This window comes from Terrapene carolina, unplaced genomic scaffold (genome assembly GCF_002925995.2).
Source record: "Terrapene carolina triunguis isolate 2854851 unplaced genomic scaffold, T_m_triunguis-2.0 Scaffold93, whole genome shotgun sequence".
Classification (NCBI taxonomy): Eukaryota; Metazoa; Chordata; order Testudines; family Emydidae; genus Terrapene; species Terrapene triunguis.
Window position 1 is genome coordinate 18,176,504 of NW_020664444.1, and position 20,940 is coordinate 18,197,443.

The 20,940-nt window shown below is 41.9% G+C and overlaps 1 protein-coding gene across 1 annotated transcript in view; it reads right to left on the bottom strand.

The window, feature by feature from the left end:
* The window catches only part of XYLT1 (xylosyltransferase 1), a 316,864-nt gene that overhangs the window by 62,694 nt on the left and 233,230 nt on the right, over nt 1-20,940 (bottom strand). The gene's annotated exons all lie outside the window — the stretch shown is intronic.

Here is a 20,940-nt window from a genome sequence, read left to right on the forward strand (position 1 = left end):
CGGGGGGCAGCTCCCCATGCAGTGATCCTGTCACTGCAGACGGGGAGCGATGGGGCAGGAAATGTGGGGGTTGCAGAGCTTCCTGGAGCTGGAGGAAGTTCCTGGGGGTGGGTCTGACCCAGCCCTGGCCGCTTTGTGCGGGGGCAGGGGAACTCCCCCCACTCCAGTTGGGATTAGCAGCTGGAGCCCGGTGCATGGTAGGAGCCACCAGCAGGGGTGTCCCCAGCCTAGGTCCTCCCTGGCTCCAGGCGCACTGTGATAATGAGTGAGAGGGACTAAGAGAGCCCAGCCTCATCCACAAGGTGGTGATTTACATCTCCCTCAGCTGCTCCTAACACCTGAACCAGACGGGACCTCCTCTGCCCCCTGCCACTGCCCGCAAGGGGTGCATTGATCAATTTTTGTGTGGGGTAAAAAGTAATATCTGTGGGGGACATTAATTCTGCATTTGTGCAGTATTCTCCCATAAATAAAAAGGTTAAGACTGAGATTTTCAATGCCAATTTTAAAGCTTTTTATACAGGGAACTTATTTAATATGACTTAATGTGGCGTGTAAACGTGGAATACGTTCTTGGACATTTAGGATGACAATTTGAAATTACCTAGAATTTGGACGCCAAATTCCCAATAAAATTAATGGGAACAAAGGAATTTGAATGGCTAATTCCCGTTTATTTTATCAGTTATTTGGCATCCAAATCCTAAGTAGTTTTCAAATTTTGAGCCTAAATGTCCAAGAATTTATGTATTTGAGTCTGCTCTGGTGGTTCCCTATTACTTCAACAAAGGTACAAACACATTTCCTCCTTTATTTATCTACTTCAACATATTTAGGAAAACTGAGAAAATTCTAATGAATAGATGGATCTTCAGCTACTGACTCAGATTCAATAAACAGGACATTAAAAATAAGAGATACAAGCCCCTTTTTGGCAATGGTCTATAATGCAACTGATACCAGTCAAGTCAGAGATAAAACAGTTGTGGCTGGTACAGCATCTTGCAAACATTCCACTTTTATAAGCCATATCAAACCAAGTTAAACAAGTTCCCTATATAAAATGCTCTAAAATTATGCAGTCAGTAGTATTAACTTGGGGACTTTATCGAACTAGTAAAACATCTAAGTACCTTATATTTACAAACTCTCCCATCATCATAGGTAACAGTTCATTACTGAACGGATGAATAAAGACCAAGTTAACCATTGATTGAGTCTAGACCAATTGGAGTATCTGTCTATCAACCAACCTAAATGGCTAGATTGTAGGAGCCTGAGACCCTCCTTCCATGTTCACTCATGTGAGTTTTAATGCCTCCCAGGGTCAGACTCTGTGTCTCAATTTGGCAGCCTCAGAAAACTGCTTTCTGTATAGTAAGCTGTGCAGATTTTCACATTTGCTGCTTCAGTGGTTCTCCATCTTACTGGGATGAATAGGCATTTAGTGAATTTACTTAGCAATGCTTCCACATGAAATAGTTCCAATGACTGACATCTTAGGGTGAGTTTCTAGGCAAACGCTGGCATGCAAGGATGATGTACAAAAGTATAACAAAGTTTAGAGGTGCTTGGACTTTAATGTGCTTGGAGGATAAAATCAAATCAAACAAATTAACAGCCCATGCTGGTCAATACTCCTCTATTGTTTCCTTAACATAAACTGCCCACCAATCTATGTTTCACTTTTCAATTGTGCTTTACAAAACGTATCTGAAACCAGGCCTGCCACACAAAGTTTTCAGCTGTTGTTGCTTTTCAGGTTACTGTCTGTAATTCCCTGTCTAATTTTTAGCTCTCACGATAATGAACAGCCTCAGATCTGTTGACATTTTCTCCGTCTCTCAAATAAGTTCGTGGCATTTTGGTTCTGTTTCCGATCAAATATTTTGTAAGAATTAACCTACACATTTTGTTGTTTTTTTAAAAATAAATATCACTCTTCTCAAGTTTTGACATCCCACTTGCATTTGGAAAATATTCTAGATATTTGACATTTAGATCTATGTGCTCAACCAATTGAAGCTTATGCTTGCCCTAGCCACTGTATAGCAAATATTACAGAACTTTTCCTTTCCTTTCCTGTGAGCCACTTCCTCTGAGTCTGAACTTGCAATGGTGAGGAGCACCAGCTCCTCATTATTCCATTCCACACCTTAAAGGGAGCTGAAAGTGCTCAGCAGCTCACAGGTTCCTATATTTGGAAAAGCATTGTGGCTAAATAGAGTAGCTAAAGTCCTATGCAGCACACAGAGGAACCTGCCTTTAGTGGTGTATTTTCAAATGCCTCTGGCCATGATCACTACAGCATTGCCTAGTGCTCTCTAGCCGTAATGCCGCTAGCACCACGCGATGCCTCTAGCATTAGCTCTTGCTAATGCCTCTGGCAATGGTTGCTAAAACTATTCAGTCTAATTCTTCTCCCAGTGAAGACAATGTGAGTTTTGCCAGAGCTATCAGTAGGAGCAGGAGCGGTCCTAGTCTGTCAAATTCATCCCTGGATCTGTGAAACTAGAGAGGGGTCAACGGTTCAGTTAGTTCTGTAACCCTGACCAGAAGCAAGAGTGCACTGCAGAACATTTCGATAAGGGGCAAAGGCAAATGTTATTTCACAAGATGTGGGGGCTAGGGTATGTGGCCATAATTCATCCAGGTATTTCAGCACACGTGTAGTTTCTACTGACTTCACTGGGACTACACACATGGTTACAGTTATACATGTGCTTAAGTATCTTGCTGATTCAGAACTCACGAACGAGATTGCCTGCTTTGGACATAATGGCAGAAAACATGGATGAAAATGATATCAGACTGCCTCACTTGGCCGAATTTGTATTAAGAAAGATTTAACACCTGGTTAGGACACATTGCACCACTCTGGCAGCACAAAGCTGGTCTAACTCCCATTTATAACTGGACCCCAGAGGCTTCCCCCTGGGTAGAAGGTATCTTCAATGGCTTAGAGCTGCTATTGCGGGGCCTGGCTACCCCCTCCACCAGCTGGTGGTGCAGGAGAAGTAACCAGAAAACAAAGGGTGAGGCCTGGCTGATGTTTGGCCACTGTAACAGTCCCTGGGAGCGATTAATAGCAGATGTAGATTAGAGTTTCACAGCCTCAGGGTCAGGGGCACAAAGGCAAGTCACCTTCCTTGGGTTTGCATCTTGCCCTCTTTGGCTGAACTGGGAATCATGACCTTAATCTGAATAATGTCTTCAACCAAGTGTCAGTGGTCTACATACCGATCCTTTTCATAGCAGTAAGGAAGCATGCAAGTCAGGGCCAACAGTATCCAGAAATTAGTAAGAGCCTCACACCTATTACCTCTAAACTAGTGGAGGGGAGGGCTGTGACAAACCAATATCATGCATTATTCAATGCCTTAGGGCACTTCTGTTCAAATGGTACCTACTTGTCTGTCACTGAAGCTATGCAGTGTTGTTGTAGCCATGTTGGTCCCAGGGTATTAGAGAGACAAGGTGGGCGAGGTAATATCTTTTATTGGACCCGACTTCTGTTGGTGAGAAAGACAAGCTTTCAAGCGACACAGTTTTGTGTAATGAAAGCTTGTCTCTCTCACCAACATAAGTTAGTCCAATAAGAGAGATTATCTCACCCATCTTGTCTCTCACCTGAACTGATATTTTCAGATTCATTTCATGAAAATTGGAAATTTTAAGCTAACTGTTGAGGTGGAATGGTTGGAATTATTAAGTATAAAGCTACTGGTCACGCCAGGGCCTTTTCAGAAGCACTAGAAGAATGATTATCCCTTGTTACCACTACCACTACTTGCCCCAGAGTTTAGTGTGTACTTTACAGAACATACAGAAGAACCTATCTCTGAGTTACAGAGCTTACAATCTAAGGGCTGGTCTACACTGGGTGGGGGGGGGGGATCGATCTAAGATACGCAACTTCAGCTACGTGAATAGCGTAGCTGAAGTCAAAGTATCTTAGATCGATTTACCTGGGGTCCACACGGCGCGGGATCGATGGTCGTGGCTCCCCCGTCGACTCCGCTACCGCAGCTCGCTCCGGTGGAGTTCCGGAGTCGACGGGGAGCGTGTTCGGGGATCGATATATCGCGTCTTAACGAGACGCGATATATCAATCCTGATAAATTGATCGCTACCCGCCGAGGAATATTACCTACCCGATACGGCGGGTAGTCTGGACGTACACTTAATAAAGCTGTGATATAACAAACAGACATAAGAAAAACAAAAGGAGTGGGAGGGTGAAAAGAGAACATGGATTACAACAATAAGAGCAAATGGCTTTTTAGATTACATTCAGGAGTACTAAATTTCTGACATCTTGGTGTAGGGTTTCATTAATGATTAAAGGAGTGACTGCCCCTTGTTCAGGTCTTCTGAATACTACCCTTGTTAGGATGGATATGTGAGCACCTGCCCACTGCTAATAATCTGCTTTATTGTCCTGGGGAAATTACTGTTAACAAAGAGGAATATCACATTGATTGGACTGATCTGTAATGTTTGCACATAGAGGGAAGATGGTCTTGTGGCCAATACGTGACAGGAAGCTAGGGGATCTGGGTTTTATTCTTGGCTCTACCACAGACTTCTTCTGTGACTTTGGGCAAGTCACTTATTGCAATGTTTTGAAGGTTGGGTGTTTAAAGTCTGCCTTTAAATAAAAGCAATCTGGTTTTTAGAGTTGCTGAGCTCTCACAGCTCCAGTTGAAGTTACTAGGAACTGTGAATGTTCAGCACCTATGAATATGAAGCCACTTTTATTTAGGGGCCTGAATATGGATTTCGGAGACTATATTTCAGAAATCAAGTTTGAAAATTTTTGCATTAACCTTTCTATGTCTATTTTCCAGCCTGTCAATACCCCTTTCCTACTTTAAAGGGGGTAGTTCTGAGGCTTGACTCATTAAAGTATACAAGGTGCACAGACATTACAGTGATTAGAAGCACAGAAATGCCTTTGATACATACATGTTACAGGCACTATCTACTCCAATAGAAAGCAGCTGTTGTGCACAGAGGAATATTACCTACCAACATCGAGAGAGAAACAAACAGTTTTTTCATTGCTGACCCATGACTAAAACAAAAATCTCTTGGGGAAAAATGTTCCAGTTTTTTCTGGTTCAAGCTCTACATGTTTGCTTTGCACATATTTTCTGTGGCAAAATGACAAAATACTTTCAAAAATTCATTGGAATGAAAGCCCTCTTTTTTCTAATACATGGAAATCTGTGATTTTTGGTTTTATAATTCTGAGTGCAGATTCTTTTTACAACTGTTTTTTTTTAAACACATTTATAAAAAAAAAAAATCTGTTTTTCCCCCCTCTCTCACAGCTTTAATCCCTGGCCTTCCTTCCTTACTTTTGCCAGCTAGGGAAGATGTAAGAAAATATGATATAGTCAAAACCGATGAAGTTAGCAATCTCTGAAATGTGGTGTGGAGTAGGGGTAGAGAGAAGGAAGAAAAGCTGAAGAAATAGTTAAAAATTCAGCAGTTCTTCTTGATTGGAGTCTGCTCCTCCCCACTACCATACAAAGATACAGAAGATGTGGAAGGAAGTTTCCCGCTTCAAGTGCTTGAAATAGATCTAATTACATCTCATTCACATAGAAAAAGAAAGAAGCTGTAGTTACTAAGGGTTCGTCCAGACTACCCACCGAATTGGCGGGTAGTAATCGATCTATCGGGGATCGATATATCGCGTCTCGTCTAGACATGATATATCGATCCCCGAATGTGCTCCCGTCGACTCCGGAACTCCACCAGGGCAAGCAGCGGTAGCGGAGTCGACAGGGGAGCCGTGGCCGTCGATCCCGCGCTGTGAGGACCCAAGGTAAGTCGAAATAAGATACGTCGACTTCAGCTATTCCCGTAGCTGAAGTTGCGTATCTTACATCGACCCCCCACCCCAGTGTAGACCAGCCCTAAGTAAGCCAGAATAATTATTATAGGCAACTATCTAAGGGCTAGATCTTGCCTCCTTTGCACACAATGAGCAGTTCCTTGCTCTGTGAGTGGTTCCTTTGTGCTTTTAGGGCAGGCTTTTCAAATACACTCAGCACTGACCTAACTGCTCCCACTGAAATTACCCAGAGTTTTACCATCAAGTTCAATGGGAACAGAAGTTCCAATGCTGGACACTTTTGAAAAATTAGTGTAGGACTACACAGTGTGTTGTAGTCAAAAAGCATCCCTTTATTTCAGGCACCTCTGTTTTTGGCTCAAAACTTCATTTTCTTCATTGAGAGTCAGATTCTGCCATTCTTCCTCACATCTTACTCTGGGAGTAGTGCTACTGATTTCACGGGACTACATGTGGAACAAGGATCTTTTCATTTCACGGATTCTAAGGCCAGAAGGGATCATTATGATAAATCTAACCTAACCTGTATAACACAGGTCATAGAACATTCCCAAAATAATTCCTAGAGCAGATAGATCTCTTAGAAAAACATCCAATCTTGTTTTAAAAATTGTCAGTGATGGAGAATCCAGCACGACCCTTGGCACATTAATTAACCACTGGAACACTCTCCCTATTAAAATTTATGACTTATTTCCAGTCTCAATTAGGCTACCTTCAACTTCCAGCCAGTGGGTCGTGTTATACCTTTCTCTGCTAGATTGTTCCCAGCTACTTGTAGACTTATCAAGTCACCCTTTAACCTTCTATTTGTTAAGTTCCTATCATTATAAGATATGTTTTTTAATCTTTTAGTATTTTCTTGTGGCTCTTCTCTGAACCCTCTCAAATGTATCAACACCTTGAATAGTGGGCATCAGAATGGACACAGTATTCCAGCAGAGGTCACACAAGTGCCAAACACGGAGGTAAAATAACCTCTCTACTCCTACTTAAGATTTCCGTGTTTATGCATCCAAGGGTTGCATTAGCTCTTTTGGCCATAGCATCACATTGGGAGCTCATATTCAGCTGATTATCCACCATGACCTCCAAATCTTTTTCAGAGTCCCTGCTTCCCAGGGTAGAGTCTCCCATCATGTAAGTATGGCAACATTCTTTGTTCTTAGATGTATACATATACATTTAGCCATATTAAGACACATATTTTTGCTTGTGCCCAGTTTACCAAGCGATCCAGATCACTCTGTATCAGTGACCGGTCCTCTTCATTATTTACAATTCTCTCAACTTTGTATAATCTGCAAACTTTATCAATGATGACTGTATGTTTTCTTCCAGGTCACTAATAAAAATGTTAAATAGTGTAGACCTAAAACTGATCTCTGTGGGACCCCACTAGAAACATCCGATGATGGTTCCAGATTTACAATTATATTTTGAGACCTATCAGTTAGATAGCTTTTAATCCACTTAACGTGTGCCATGTCAAATTTATATCTTTCTATTTTTTTAATCAACATGTCACGTGATACCAAGTCAAATGCCTTACAGAACTCTAAGAATGTTACTTCAACACTATTACCTCTTTGAACCAAACTTGTAATATCATTAAAAATATCAAGTTAATTTGACAGGATCTATTTTCCATAAACGCATGCTGATTGGTATTAATTATATTACCCTTCACTTTAATTTTTTTTATTAATTGAGTCCCATATCAGGATCTCCATTATTTCACCTGGGATCGATGTCAGACTGCCAAGCCTATAATTACGTAGGTCATTCCTGTGACAAATGTGGCAATTTCCTACAAAATCTTTGGGAGATCCTACTGTATTAAGTTTATCATAGAATTGTAGGACTGGAAGGGGCCTCAAGAGGTCTTCTAGTCCAGTCCCTTGCACTCAAGGCAGGACTGAGTATTATCTAGACTACCCCTGACAGGTGTTTGTCTAATCTACTCTTAAAAACCTCCAATGATTGAAATTCCACAACCTCCCTAGGCAATTTATTCAAGTGCTTAACTACCCAGACAGTTAGGAAGTTTTTCCCAATGTGCAATCTAAACCTCCCTTGCTGCAATTTAAGCCCATTGCTTCTTGTCCTATCCTCACAGGTTAAAGAGAACAATGTTTTTCTCTCCTCCTCATAACAACCTTTTATGTACTCGAAAACTGTTATCAGATCCCCCCTCAGTCTTTTCTTCTACAGATTAAACATCCACTTTTTTCAATCTTCCCTCATAGGTCAAGTTTTCTGGACCTCTAATCATTTTTGTTGCTCTCCTCTAGACTTTCTCCAATTTGTCCATGTCTTTCCAGAAATGTGGCACCCAGAACTGGACACAATACTCCAGTTGAGGCCTAATCAGCGTGGAGTAGAGCAGAAGAATTACTTCTTGTATCTTGCTTACAACATTCCTGCTCATACATCCCAGAATAATGTCTGCTTTTTCTGAAACAGTGTTATACTGTTCACTCATATTTAGCTTGTGATCCACTATGACCCCCAGATCCCTTTCCGCAGTACTCCTTCCTAAACAGTCATTTCCCATTTTGTGTGTATGCCACCGATTGTTCCTTCCTAAATGGAGTACTTTACATTTGTCCTTATTGAATTTCATTCTGTTTACTTCAGACCATTTCTCCAGTTTGTCCAGATCATTTTGAATTTTAAACCTATCCTCCAAGGCACTTTCAAACCCTCCCAGCTTGGTATTGTCCACAAACTTTATAAGTGTACTCTCTATGCTATTATCTAAATCATTGATGAAGATATTGAACAGAACCAGACCCAGAACTGATCCCTGCAGGACCCCACTTGATATGCCCTTCTAGCATGACTGTGAACCACCGATAATTACTCTCTGGGAACGGTTTTCCACCAGTTATGCACCCACCTTTTAGTAGCTCCATCTAGGTTGTATTTCCCTAGTTTTACATAAAGGTCATGCGAGACAGTATCAAAAGCCTTACTAATGTCAAGATATACCACATCTTCCACTTTCCCCCATCCACAAGGCTTGTTACCCTGTCAAAGAAAGCTATTAGGTTGGTCTGAAAATTGATTGCTTAATTATTTGCTCCATTACTTTTCCAGGTACTGAAGTTAAGCTAACTGGTCTGTAATTCCCTGGGTTGTCCTTATTCCCCTTTTTATAGATTGACACTATATTTGCCCTTTTCCAGTCCTCTGGATTCTCAGCCATCTTCCGTGCCTTTCTGAAGAAAATCGATAATGGCTCAGATATCTCCTCAGTCAGCTCCTTGACTATTCTAGGATGTATTTCATCTGGGCCTGATAACTTGAAAACATTTATCTTGTCTAAGTAAATTGTACTTGTTCTTTCCCTATTTTAGCCTCTGATCCTACCTCATTTTCACTGGCATTCATTAAGTTAGACGTCCAATTGCTACTAAACTTTTTGGTGAAAACTGAAGCAATAAAGTCATTTAGCTCTTCTGCCATTTCCACATTTTCTGTTATTGTTCCTCCCCCTCACCCCATTGAATAATGGGCCTTACTCTGTCCTTAGTCTTCCTCTTGCTTCTAATATATTTGTAGAATGTTTTCTTGTTATCCTTTATATCTCTTTATGTATCATTGTGGGCCAGGAATTGTATGTAATTCCATGGGGAAGTGTGGCCCGGGGCCTCCAGAAACTAAGAACAGTAAGGGGTGATTAGGTAAATTCACTCAGGTTGTAACACCTTCAGAGAACTCCCACCACCGGAAGAGGCTTGCATATAACAGTTCCAACTGATCTTCCAGTGACCAACTGATAAAGAAAGCAGTTCTAGATAAATAGTCTAGACTCAGGGACTTCTTTCCGATACAGCAAATGGAAAGATATAGATATCTATCCTGCTGGTCTGGACTTTATGATTTGCACTCTGTTTGTACTCAGTGAGAGCAGAGGTAAGAGAATCAGTCCATCAAGCACAGTTATCCTGCTTCTGATATACAGAGATATTGAGGCTAAACGAACATTTTATCAAAAGCGATTTACACATTTCTAAAGATTCTTGATCTCTTTTTAACACAGGGCTTCTGGTTTGAGTCTATTCCTCATAGTAATTAGATAATCCTTTTGTTACTCTCTTAGGGCCTGATTCAATGAAGACAATGGGCATCTCTCCCTTGATCTCAGCAGGCTTTAGATCAGGCCCTTTTGGATAGCTTCATCACTACCACTTACATTCCATGAGCAGTGCCAATGAAAAGGTGGCATTTTACAAGATCTGAATACTACACTGAATCTCACACAGGGGAGTCCTATGCTTGTTCATTCACTGGGAATGTTCATATTTTCATGACACAAATTTGTAATTTACCCCAAATTAAATTTACAAGCACTGACTATGGTAAACTGCCAAGCTAAATACAAACTCCAACGTTAAGAGCCAGATTCTGTTACGCTTACAAGCAGTTGTATCTTATTCCCTGAGTAATGGGATTAATTGTGGTGTAAATTGCTATCAAACGGGAGTAAGAGTATCACAATCTGGCCTTAAGGTTGTGAAAAACTCCCTAAATTTTTGTCTGCTGCTCCATCCATAGCGCGCAGTGGTTACTGTTTCATTGAAATGAAAGATAATGCCTGCAGCAATTGACAATTTCTTTGTCTGTTGGAAGTTTCTGTCCTCAGCCCATAATTTACTTTGAATGTAATTTTTGTATTTATTTATTTTTTTGTCGCTGTGAAAATGTAAATGAAGAGCATTTTCCGGAGCCTTTATCTGAGAGACTTTCTAATTGGACAAGTAAAAATATATTAATGCACTTCTTTTATTGCTATATTTAAACCCTAGAACAAATTATCTGTTGCCCTGGACACTGTCATCACATATACCAATGCAAAATGAATAAAAAATCAGCACTAGATCAGAATGGTAATTTACACCCAACTTTAGACTGGTGTCAATTACTACACAAGGCACAAGGCAACACAGAATGTATATATTTTATCATTTCATTTAGAGGGTCAATGTCAAAGTTCTGCTACCCTGAAAGCTGCCGGAAGAAGACCCTGATTTCAGAGGAAGAACATTATTGTCCACAGAGTGGCTCCTTCCTCCTGGAGTTGAGGCAGATCCAGACATTCAAAAAGAGAGAGAGAGAGAGAGAGAGAGAGAATGTGTTGGGATGGGAGGATATAAGATTTGCCCCCTAAAACAAAAATGGTTCATTAGTTCCGTGGATTCCCACATTGATTTTCTTAAAAGTAATCTATTTCAGTGATTTAATCAAAGCAGAAACTAATTCCTGTGCTAATCACATTTTTTCTTATTACTAAGAGGGGTGGAACTGCAGGGCTTTCTGTTTTTATAGCGGCACTATTCTTCCTCTTTTTAACATACGGTAGCATTCAGCTATTTGCCTAATTGTTCTTAGTTGATGTGAGTAGTAATCATGACACCTGAAAGTCATTATGTAGGAGATGCAACTGAATTCTCCAAGCCAAAGCTAATATTCTTCACACACTGAAGATTGTTGGGTTTGCGGATAATGTTTCTGTAATAGTGGTTCTGAGTTTTCTTTCATATATTTATGATATGTCACAAAGACAAAGAGAATGGTTCCTACAAGAACTAAAGTGAAGCACTGTCCTGAAACTGCCATGTTGCAATGACTCTGTAGATAGCACATTGTGCTACGATGCTGGAATGCTGGGTTTGAGGCTAGCCACAGGAACTTTAAAATTGGGCCAGCAGGTGTCTGAGCATCACAGATGTAGTGCTTCAAATTTCTAGGGTCACAGAATGAGGGCACCTCCTGTAGAAATGAGATAACCTCCTGGTGGCTGGTATAGAGAAATACTATAGTCGCGGAAAAGACAGTATGCCCTCATTACTGTGGGACTTAGCAGTGAGTCAATTGTCTTGAGCACAAGGAAGGAAGTAGGATGTTTAAAATGGATTAACTCCAGAATCCTCCCACCTTCTCCCCAGGGGGGAAAAAAAAGAAAAGAAAAGAAAAAACCCGCGGAATGTAGAACCTGTGTCATGAATGGGCACTAGTCCTCCAGGGTTGAGAATGATATTTACCCATTTGCACACATAAACACGCACAGAGCTAGAGAAACTAGGGCAGGGGTCTCAAACTCAAATGACCAGGAGGGCCACATGAGGACTAGTTCATTGGCCCGAGGGCCGCATTTACTGACACCCCCCCTCGCTGCCCCCGCTCCACCCCTTCCATGAGGCCCCGCCCCTGCCCCACCTCTTCCCACCCCTTCCCTGCCCCCATTCCAACTCCTTCTCTGAAGTCCCCACCCCAACTCCACCCCTCCCTGCCCCCAGAGGGGGCAAGAGGGGTGTGGCGGGGGCTCAGGGCAGGGAGTTGGGGTGCGGGTTGCAGGAGGGAGTGCGGGATGTGGCAGAGGATTGGGGTTCAGGCAGGGGGCTCAGGTCAGGGGGTTGGCATACAGAAGGGGTGTGGGATGCAGCAGGGGGCGCAGGGCAGGGGGTTGGGGTGCAGCAGGGGGTTGAGGGTGCACGCAGGGGGCTCAGGGCAGGGGGTTGGGGTGCAGAAGGGGTGTGGGATGCAGCAGGGGGCTCAGGGCAGGGGGTTGGGGTACAGGAGGGATGTGGGATGCGGCAGGGGGCTCAGGGCAGGGGATTGGGGTACAGGCAGGGGGCTCAGGGCAGAGAGTTGGGGGGTGGGGTGCAGGAGGGCTTCGGGCTCTGGCCCGGAGCTGCTTACCTAAAGTGGCTCCGGGGTGGCAGCGGCGCACACCGGGGCCAGGGCAGGCTGCCTGCCTGCCCTGGCCCCAGCCTCTCGCCGCTTCGCGAAGCAGCTGGAACCATGTCCCTGTGGCCCCTGGGGAAGGGGGGATGCAGGGCTCCGTGCGCTGCTTGCCGCTCCTCCAGGTACCTCCCCCGAAGCTCCCATTGGGCGCGCTTCCCCATTCCCGGCCAATGGGAGCTGCAGGGGGGGGCGCGGGTCCTGGAAACCAGGGCAACACACGTAGCCCTCTGTTCCCTCCCCCTCCCCCCGGCCGCAGGGACGTGATGCCAGTTGCTTCAGGGAGTGGCGTGGGGCTCGAGGGGGGCAATCCCAAGGTGTAGTTTGCCCACCCCGGCCCGGAGGTAGGCCGGGGGTGGGGGGGGCGCGGGCTGCTTGACGGGCCGCATGTGGTCCGTGGGCCACGTGTTTGAGACCCCTGGACTAGGGGATGGGAAAGGTTTACGAGAGATATGTCTGATGGTATTTGAGAAGGCTACACTTCACGCCTGCCAATGGCCCAGCGAAAGGAAGAGCTGTTGTTCCTCTAACTTTCCTCCAGTTCAAGGTGATCTCACTATTTGCATTGGCCATTCTTTGACAGTTTCTCTCTTTCCCTCCCCCCATTCACGCCTAAAGCACATGGCCAGACTGGGAAGCCAAGCACTGATCCGGGAGCATTTTTTGCTTTGCTCAACACACGAGTAGGTTGTGGGGTCGGCTCCCTGACCATGTATTGCAGACAGAGCAAGGAGTGCTGGTGTTTGGACTAGTTCTTGAGTTTTTGGAGGTCAGTGTCCTCAGACCACCATGAGGACTAGAGGAAAGGACAAACAGGGTGTATGGGCAGTAATCGAAGACAGCGAGAAAATAAATATTAAAAATCTCCCCCCCATCCTGTACAATGTCCAGCCAGCACTGTGAAAGTTCCCCTACAGCCTCTCTCTGGAAATTGGCAGCTCTCTGTATGTGAGACTGGGTGTGATCTTTCTACACCTATTCGGGGGGATGGGAGGGGGGACAGTGAATGATTCTCTCCCAGGTTAAGGTGTGGGGAGAAGATTGAGGCCTGCCATGGTATATATGCAGGCTAGAATTAGGTAAGTGGAAGCTGATGATTCAGCAGAAAAAAATGCAGAGGCTTTCAATGTCTTTTCCTGAAGGAAAGTGTTTATAGCAAGTAGGACAAGCGAACGTAGGCAGAAAACTTCCCAGTATGGGGTTCAACCCACTGATGTTGGCTGCGGAGCCTGACCTTCCCAAAGGCTTTCTCTGCCTGCTGTATCAAGCAGCCAGTTTAGAGTCCTTTGCATGTGCAGGTGAGGTTAACCCCTTATTCACCAACGACCAGGTCAAAGCATGAAAAGCACTCTTCAGCCTGGAAAAGCAAGGACTGGGAAAGGCCATATTTAGATACCCGGGGGCTCTCACCATCTATAGGAGAACAGACACTAGAATGGGACACATTTCTGAGAGATGATGAGTTCCACAAAAGAAACAGTATCTTTTATTGCCCCAACATCTGTTGGTGAGAGAGAGAAGCTTTTGAGCTTACATAGAGCTCTTCTTCAGGTCACACAAGGGCAGTCATTCATAAAACTGGCACGCTATAAAAACTAGAAAGATAGATACTATTACAGAGGCCACCTTTATGCCAAAGACCCCAGGTGATTGGAACCCTATCGGCCTCTACAGCATTGTTGTTTTAAATTTGGTTTTTATCTTTCAAGTCAGGTTTAGTGCAGGAACAAGACAATGGAAGAAAACAATTGCTTCAGCAGCTCACACGCTAGTGTTCTAGAGAGATCAGAGTTCTGTTCCAGGAACAACGCTGCCGTCTGCGTTGGGAAGTCATACGCACATATTTCAAAGCATTAGCTTTCTACATTTTGATGCTCCAGGCAGTGATCGGTCCTCATAAGAGATGCAGCTAACTCTCACTGCAACAATGACCGTGTTATATGACTCTCAAGCTGTTTTATCAGCAATGTGATCAACCTGGCTGTACTTTCAGTGACTTCTTCCAATTCTACTACTGTCTGTTTCCCATTTTTTTGAAAAAAGAGCGAAGCTACCAAATCCATGGAAGAGTGAAAGGCTGCTTTTCTAATGTCACATTGCTGAATAAAGCTCTCTTTCTAGTAAATATATAAAAAGGCTTAGGTAACCCAAGGAAACTATTGAGAGGAAACGAAGACACTCCATAAAATAGTTTCTGAGATTTCAATGCCTCAGATGTCAAATTTAAAATAAATAAATAAATAAATAAATCCACGGCTGACAAGAAATAGCACAAGTTTAAGTGAAAATCCTAAACAGACCATATAAGAGAATTCCACCAAGGATAAGTGAACAAATGTGATTAAAACTATCTACTGCTCTGGACTGCAGCCAAAATGCTGCCAGCAGTATTTGATATGTAAATGCTTAAAAATTTGCCGTGTGCACAGTCACTGATGCAAATCCTCTACAGAGGGTTTCTTCATCTAATTAGAGCTATTGGTTTAGCAAACTTTGTAGTTTATAAAAACCCTCAATGTCTCATTATTCTTTTAAAACAGAATATTCATTTGTTTGGAATGTTTTGCAGTTATATCCCATGAAACCTTGAAATGCCTTTGGCTAATGAAAAACGCTAACCTTCATCAGCTAATAAGCACTGGGGCTTTTAAAATAATAAAAAAACCCTCACCACATATACTCATTAAAACTTCTTTTTATCTTATTGCTGCTTTTGACTTTCTTTAGCTATCCACTAGATAGAAAAAAATATATTCAGTTTCCAATTTTTTTTGCAGCGCAGTTTCAACTAAAGTGTTTAATGTATTATTGCATTGAACATACAACTCTGTAATATAGCGACTATGACCCCAATCCAGCAAAGCATTCAAACATGTTGAACTTTAAGTTCTATTGAAGTTAATGAGACTACTCACATGCCTGAAGTTAAGCATAGCCCTAAGTACTTGGATAGATACGGGGCATGTATGCTCATATTTCACGCAGCACTGTGTATAGTGGCTACAGCAAAGAATTAAGAGCTACGAATCTTGAGTTCTAGTAACTGACTTCTTGTGACCCAGAGACTAATCTTAGAGTCACTTATGTGCTTGAATACATTTATTTCATATGCATAAGTGTCTGCAGGAGACTTTCCCATAGTTGGGAAGTCTCTTTTCTCTTTGTCCCTCAATTTATCTATCTGTAAAATGTATGTAATAATATTATATCTCACTCAGCTGTGTTGTGAGATTTAATTTATTGACATTTACAAAGCACTGAGAGATTCAATTCCATTTCATGAGGCTTGAAAACTGAACTGAGCTTAGAAAGCCATCAGTTTGAAATACCTTTCTAAAGCCTAACTAACTGCTAACCTTGACTAAAGGAAATAATTCACATTTAAGCACTTTCTACTGCAGTGCAAATTACTACTATCCCCCCCCCCCCAATTTTTAAGCAACCTATGTGTTCAAAGTAGACCTGAGAAGTATAATGCTCAATATTAAATTTCTTCCTTTCCTAATATCATGTTTTGGGATGCCTTGAGTTATGTGCATGTTTGTTTATTTATTAAAAATAATGCAATTGTTAAAAAGCTTGAATAATAAAAGTTTCTAATATTCTTTCCATATACATCATTGCAGTGAAGCACTCCTGCCTACCAGCTAATGAGAGTGCAAACTACATGCTCTGAGTTACCTGGTGCAGCACCATTAAATTCAATGGCTTTTCACTGGTAATTGATGAAAATTGGTCCCTTTTTTCTGTCACAAAAGAAGCCTTACTTTTTTTGTGTGTGTGTGTTTTTTTCACATAAATAATCAGGTACATTAAAACTTAAGTATTTTGGCTGTGCATCCTACTATCACAGGGCTGGAGTGCCTGGTCTATAACCTTTGCAAACAAAATATGCCTGTAATTGCACATTTGCAACAGGAACTTTTAGGCAAATGCAGAGACGTGTCTAATTTAGATAAGGGCTGGGGAAACCCTTTCGTCTGTACAAAGTGCATGTTAATTATAAAAATAAAATGTGTTTCCCTCCACAGTCACAGAAGGGCTGCCACTTTGGTTAAACTCTCTACGTAGACAGGAAGCTCAACCAAGCATTTGCTCAGCATTGATGGCAAAGACTGTTGATTCACCCACAGCGGCATTCCTAATATTCACACTTGAAAGGTGAAATTGACAAGGCAGCTTCGTGAAGAGAAAAAGGTTAGAACATGGGGCTTGGCTGCTACTAATTATTATACCCAGATAAGCACCCCAAAGTTCCAGTGCTTATTCAACCCTAGCTGAGCAACCAGCATGTAGATTTGCTAAACTGGGTGGTAGATCTCAGGAGAATAGACTGCCTTATGATATTTATGTATTTCCTGTTTCTGATCAGACACTTCCTCTTACAGACACAGAAAAGCTGAGATACACAGAGGATATATGTCAACATAAATTTGAAAGCGCACTGAACTGTTTCAAATCATTAAGGTTTTGATTTGAAGTACTGGAGCAAGTTTGGGGTGGCTCTTTAAAAAAAAATCTGAACGGACTCCCCCACTGCTATGATAATGCCTACACACCAATACAATATGAGCAGACAACAATTGTGGGAGGATCCACATCAGGGCTTAAATACAGCCGGAGTTATCCGGAGTGGAGCTCTGTTAAATATTTTCAAACTAGTGGGGCAGAAACCCTGAGCCGCAGTGACCCCCACGGGGCTGAAGCCCCAAGCCCCTGGAAAATACTCTCTGAGCATTTAAGTCCTGGTCCACATAATTCCAGACTTCCACTAGAGAAGTAGAGTCCTTGTAAACATGGAGGCTACACTGGTTGAAAGAGTCATTGTCAAATGCAGGTGCAGGAGCAGTAGAGAAAAGATAATGGGGAGTCTCACAATAGGATATTTTTCATGAATAGTGATAGTCACTTACAGACCAAAAAGATAACTGAATAAGAAACAGAACGGCAGCTATTGTTGTTATTATTTCCTCTGATGCAGTCAATGAGGGGAATTCCAGGGCTCCGGCTGTAACATTGCAATGTAGATGTTTGGGCTTGGGCTGGAGCCTGGGTTCTGAGATGCTGTGAGGCGGGAGGCCCTAAACTGAATACAGCATCGCAAAATGCAACCAGCAAAACTACCTACAAGGCTTTTTAATGATTTACAAGTGTGATGCTAAACTTTGAGCAAAAAGTCCCCTGAAAACCCATATTTTGAAAAGGTAAGAATATGCTGACATTAAGGCAATGCTGTTCTCCATAACTTTCCTCTTCAAATAAAAAATTAAGGTTATGTTAATGAATAATTTAGGATGATCCACATATACTGAATTATAATATGAAAATAAGACAAAATTGCTCAATGGTAGAAAATAAGGGTTACGTTTTGTTAGTTTAATGTTGAGTTGTGTTGATGTAATACTGATGTAGTGTTAATGATTTATAACAACATAGAATGGAGAATGAAAAACAAATTCTGAAAGTTTGGATAAATGTATAACTGGATATGTGTAATGTTAAATAACGTTATCTATCATATATACATGATCAGAATCTGCAAGTGACAATGATTCGGTCTTGAAAATTTATAAAGGTGAAAATTGATAAAGTCTAACTGGGTGAACTCATACTTCAGTTTCCCACCATACATGTACATGGGTGAAGCACATACTTGTGGGCCATTATGTCTTGCCATATCCTCTGTCGGTATAAACGAGGGGCTATGTGCTTTATATGTCCAATGGAGGCCCTTTCATCATGTACTACATCGGAGGATCTGTCCCAGGATATATAGGGGGCAAAAAAGGTGATATTGTGTTTAAACTCAGCTCTCCCTTTACTTTTTCCCCGAGCAAAGCACAAAGAGAGCAATTATCCTTTTCCATTTTTGCTGTGTGTCATGAGCAAAGTGTCAGAGACCAAGCTAATAATGGCCACAGCTGTGGCCAAAAAAAATCAATTCTTCAGTCCAAATTAATGTCACAATCAGAATTAAAATGGTAGGTGAACGTGTGCATATCTGTGAAGAACTTAATGGAAAACTAGCCTCACGTAGACAAGTAAATTTATAGGAGCACAACAGGTCCTGCCTTTCAAAGCACTGTAGCTAACCTTTAAGTATTAGCTGGCATTAAAGCTTAGTCAGCAATTTTCAAAGAAAGTTGTGGTGAAGATAATGAGAAGAGTTGTGCTTTTTCATGATAACACTGAGCTAGGCAGGTTAATGAAATCAGTGAGTCCAGGTATGAAAGTTATTAACTTTTTCTATTAAGATTGTACAAAGTGATTTAGTGAAGATTTTGATGCTAATGTGCACAAGCTGTCTGTGGAGTTTTCAATGTAGAAATGATATTTTAACATTATACAGTTCAGCGTCTGATTTTTTTTAAAATTCCTTTTGTATGGAAGTTGGGTTTTTCATCTTCTGTGTGTAACACACAAAACAAGGATCAGTTTGACAGATGAAACCTTACTGAAGAAAAGGGAATAATGTTGTGCTTGGAGATATTAGATGTACAATTTAAAACCACCCTATTTCTATTTACAGTGAGATTGTGAAAGGGGATCAATGCCCAGGGCTGCTCAAAGTTGTTTAGTTAATTTTAACCTTCCAAGGAAAAAATTGCGTCAATGCATGTTGTTAAATAAGTATGTATTTTTTCTCCTAGCACTTGCCCATTTCTTAGCTTTCCTGTCTTAAAGACTTTATCCACAGAAAGAGAAAACTTGTGGACTGAGAGATGTAGTCTATCCCTGCTCTATAGTAGATATCTCTTGAGATACAGCACGAGGACCTGACTATACTAGTTAGCTGCAAGTGTACAGCATCTTGACAATTAACTTTTTTATACTCTCTACTTTCACAATGGTATAATCGCACATTGTTCTCTCTTCCAATCACTTCTGTGGAAGAAAACACTCCTCCTGTTACTGCGCCTAACATTTTCATTCCATAAATCATAACCCTCTTATTAGTAAAAGATTGTGAGACTCATTCTGTTTACACTACTGTAAGTCTACTGACTTCAAAAGAGTTACTCTTGATTACAACAATGTGAGCACAAAACTGGGCCCTATATTCCCGGTGTAGGCCCTTAGAAACCATAAGAAATGTCTTCTCAGACCTTGTCAGACTAGGATTTGAAGGTATGATGATAACATGTTAGCTAACACATGTTAACAGCCTAAAATTAGCTTCTCCCAAGACCATCCCCAGGATGTTATTGTATTTCCTTGCTTATGTATTACAAAAAATAGGTCATAATCTCTCAGGGAGAGATTTAGAGGTCTCATATTTTCCTCTATGGTCACAATTTGTTAATATGTCCAGGGGATATAAAATAGGATTCCTGACAGACGGTGTCCAATCTATCTTGTATGCACCATCGTAACATTTTTCAAGATAACTATTGTGCAGCAAGTTCCTTTTATTTGTGGTACATCCATCATAAGAAGAAAAGGTTACTCACTTTGTGCAGTAACTGGTTCTTTGAGATGTGTGTCACTGTGGGTGCTCAAATTCAGGTGCACATGCACCTCTCGAGCCCTTGGTTGGAGATTTTCCATTAGCAGTTTCCGTTTGGCTTGCGCATGCACTCTATACAACCTTGTACCATGCTCTGTGGGGACACAGGGCTGCATAGGCAAACCGCCCTTAGTTCCTTCTCTGTTTGAACATCCAACAAGAACAGTCCGAAACAGAGTGGAAGGAGGGAAGATAGTGGAGCACCCATGGGGAGACATAAGTCTAGAAGAGCCACAATTATTGATCGCACAAGGTGAGTAAACTTTTCTTTGAGTACTGTCCCTATGGGTGTTCCACTGCAAGTGACTCTTGAGCTTTATCCATCCTCACAGGGAGGAGGGAGCTTAGGAATCAAGTCCAAGACTGAAGGCAGTATAGAAGAACCAAGTGCCGCATCAGATCTGATGGCATGGTCCAAGGCCTAGTGTTTACAAAAGATACGGAATGAAGCCCATGTAGCAACTCTGAACATACAGAGACCCTGCCCTTGAAAAATATTGTAAATGGGGGGTCTTCTATCAAGACTCAATTTTTTTCTCCAACCCTATGAGCTGATGTGATAGGTACTAGAAAGGCCGTCTTCATAAATAAGTGAAGCAAGGAGCAGGTTGCCCTAGGTTCAAACAGAGGTCCCATAATGTTTGTAAGTACCAGGTTGAGATCACAAGTCAGAGTAGCATCTTTAACCTGGGAGTACAGATTCCCCAGACCCTTAATAAATCTTGAGAACAGGGTGTGCAAAAACATAAAACCCCTCTACTGGGGAATGAAATGCTGATATCCCAGCGAGATGAACCTTAATAGAGCTAATTGATAA